We start from the raw sequence: 3,781 nt of genomic DNA on the forward strand, positions 1-3,781 counted from the left end.
TGTCCTGTTCCTGAATGCACTCCCTATAACAGGATGTATAAGGGTCTCTTAGGTTTTACACTAAGTCTGTTATTAACCAGGTGTAAACTGAGGCATCACATCACAGACCTCACTCTCTGCTGCAGTCGACTGTACAAGCCTTTATATCATTAGACACATGCACGGATCAGCCCTTAACATCAATCTCGTATATACATACCTTCTCTATTCGACACAGTGCATTACATTCATCATAATGTAAGCTTGCCTCATAAAGGGATTTACCTCCCTGATAATAGATGTAATACACGTCCACCCACAATTACACACACACTCACACACATGCACGCTCACAGCTTCAAACACTCAATCCTTCACCCTGTCTGCCACAACTGGTGCGGTCTATCAATCAGTGTAAGCTGACAGCTATGGCTAATGCTACCCTTTTATTTAACCGTGTTTCATAATTTGCCATCAGATCACCGGGTTTAGATCAAACATAGCACATTTTGTGCTTTTCGCTTCGCTCTATAATTCTGATCCACATTATTTGAGCCACAGAATGCTTTCAGTTTACGACATGTTCAGGCATTTATACTTACAACTATTAACGTTTCACATATTTTACAAAAAAATGATACTGCTGGTCCATGAAACGTGCCATAAGGAATATAATTATATGGTGTGGCTGTTTTCAGAGGTGGAACCTAAAGCTAAATGTTACATGAAAGGCAAACACAATATTAATGTAGATTTACTCAGTACTAATATAAGTGATTTGCCACAACATCTGCGTATAGACATGTTAACAACTTTGACAGTCACACTCCATAATTGGCAGGCCATGGCTTGCTTAGTTATTCAGCGATAATGAGAATAGTTCACTCTCTCTCTCTCTCTGCCTCGGTCTCACACACACACACACACACACACACACACACACACACACACACACACACACACACAGAGCCATATCTTGCAGATGTTCAACAGAAACAGCGATTTCAACCATCAGCTCTGCCCAGCGTGCAGAGTTGGATGCTCGCTCCTTCAATGTGACGTCAGTAAACATCCGTGTGATTTGTTTCTTTATCATCAGCAGAATATCTGAACTGAGGCAAAACTCAGTGCAAGTTTTAACTTAAACTCCAGAGCCGTGAACTTTCAGCGACCCCCACTCGAGCTCGGATCTATCATCTTAACTGAGGAGATCAGGGCACGACAGCCCAGCTCATACATCAGGGGAACTGCTCGGCCCTGGCACACATAAAACCTGAAACTGCACAGAGTCACACCCAATAGAAAAGAGAGGAAAGTCAAATTCGATAAGCTACCAAGTCTAACTTTCCCCCCCTTTCAGGACGTGAATCCGACCTTCACGACTTTGCTCTGACTTTCATTATCGCAAACACCCAAAGCATATGTACACTGTATATGGAAATATGCTGTTCCTTTGCAGTGCCCTCTGTTACACTTCATTTTACATTTGAATATTTCTCTCCATTCTAGCAGCTCTATTTCTTTGTTAAATCCCCTCTGCTCTGCCTGCTGTATCCCTCCATATAGAAAGGTTAAACACACCTAAGCAGAGGCAGTGTGACTGATGCCGGGGCTGTTTCTAAATGTTAATGACACCCTACGGGCAGAGCGCTGCACACCGCGGTATCCTACTGTAGACTTATAGCATGGCGTTATGCTATAGTGGCTTCATCTGTGCACGCGCTACTGCGGACACACACACACACACACCAGGGACGATCCACTGTACAGCTGGCACGCAGCCTGGAGTCCTTCCACTGAGTGTCAGGGAGAGAAATCAATCAAATGTGGCTTGTCAGGCCCCTGAATCCATTATGGCAGAGAGAGTGGTGAGGCTTGAGTAAACAGGGATGACAAGGAGAGACAATTAGCAAGAATTCAGGCTGTTGTCAGAGGCAAGCTTTGGGATTTGGTTGTCCTGCCTGGCCTAGTTTGGCCCACCTCAGCTTAGCTCTGTCAACAGGCTTGGCTCGCAGCTTTATTGCTGGTAATTCACTGGCCCTCAGTGTTTTATGCCCGCTCTCTTTACAGCCTAAGCAGGCCAAATCCATTTAAATAAACACCAGTGCTGCAGAATGATGGCTGAGGTGTTTAAAAGCACTGATGCAGGACCAGCAGATACACTGCATCACAGCTGGGGCCATTACCGCCTTTCAAGCCAATATAGTGAACAAGTATTAGACCAGACACTGGAGATCTCACTGCAACCAAGAGCCTCTTATAAATTATCTACCATACAGTTGGAGTGTATACGGCTGCACCATATTTAACGTATAGACGGTATAGATTGCGTGCATGGTTCACTCCAATCCTTCATGCAAGTTGTTTTGCTCAGAATTATTCCCTAAACTGCAGAATTAATTGCGAGATTTGTCGTGCTCGCATCAGGAGAGGAAGTGACTTTGCGGCCTATACGAAGAGAGCTCTGTGTGTGCGAGTGCGTGAGCAGCCATTACTCATACGTAAACTCATTACATTGGTCTAATGGCTCTGTCTCATGACTCTGCCTGTGCCTGCCTATATGGAAAGAACATTAGTGCAGCCCATGTACAGAATGGTACACAGTGTTGGAGTTCATTCATTCTTCTCTTATGGTATAGATCAGACAGATAATTAACTGCAGAGACATGAAGTCATTGTTCAGTCAGAGATATGGGCCCCGGTCTAATAAGAGCTCTCACTGTGGAGTGGCACGGAGAGATAGGGGCGAAACAACAGGGAACGCTCTGCTAATGTCTGGGGAATGACCTGCACTGTCTCTTTGCACTCTATCATATACCCGCTCTACCTATACTTTAATATGACTGCTTATGGATTAAACTTTCCTCTCCTCTTAAGTATCTGTTTTGACTCATTATACAGGTTCACAGGGTTGTTTTTTTTACATGAATCCCTGAAAGTAGAAATGATGTGCTCTACTTAAAGTTGTTGTTGTGTATGTGTAATTTGGAAATTGGAACATCTAGGGCACCGAAACAAAAAAAACTAACCCTAACCCTAACCCTAACCCTAAACAAATGGTATTTACTGTTTCCCATCAGAACTCAGTGTGCCACTCTATGGGCACTTTCACACCTTCCTTGTTTGGCCCAGACCACCGGACGCTTCAGTTTAGTCTGAACCAAAATAACAGGTGTGAAATGTCCTCCAAACCAAGGTTCCCTTTGTTTTCAGTGTGAAAACAGTGTTTTGGATAGTTTGGACTTCAGAACCAATCACAGGAAGCTTTAAACAGAGGGAGAAGAGAACCTGGTGGAAGTGGTTCAGCAGATTGCTTCTGGTCTTCACCTCACACACGTCATGTTTGAAGAATCATTATGTGAAGACGTTCATTTTGCTGGATCACTATTACACTGGCAACAGAGTTCACAAGAGAAACAATTCATTTATTTTCTCTATTCAAATGGAAAGACTTGTTTTTTCTTTTCCCTTTTTTTAAAAAGAGGTCTGCAAATACAATAACTGCATAAACAACACGCCAACCTCAGATGCCAGCCTCATGCAGTTTACACTCCTGTTCACCAGCTTGAGTTTTCCTCTTCTCTTCCTTTATGGTTGCACTGCTGAACTTTCCACGTCAGCACCAACAACTGTGGATTAGTTAATAAGCATGAAGACCAAATATTGCTCTGTAGTGCTAATAGTGTTGAAAAACTTCAGATGATTTTATTGAGATGATTAAACTTTTTCAGAATAATCATATCGACCAAAAATATTTTATTATATATCCGTAAATTTATTTGATTAGGTATCTTTAATATCA

Source organism: Limanda limanda, chromosome 19, assembly GCF_963576545.1.
Source record: "Limanda limanda chromosome 19, fLimLim1.1, whole genome shotgun sequence".
In the NCBI taxonomy this organism is placed as follows: domain Eukaryota; kingdom Metazoa; phylum Chordata; class Actinopteri; order Pleuronectiformes; family Pleuronectidae; genus Limanda; species Limanda limanda.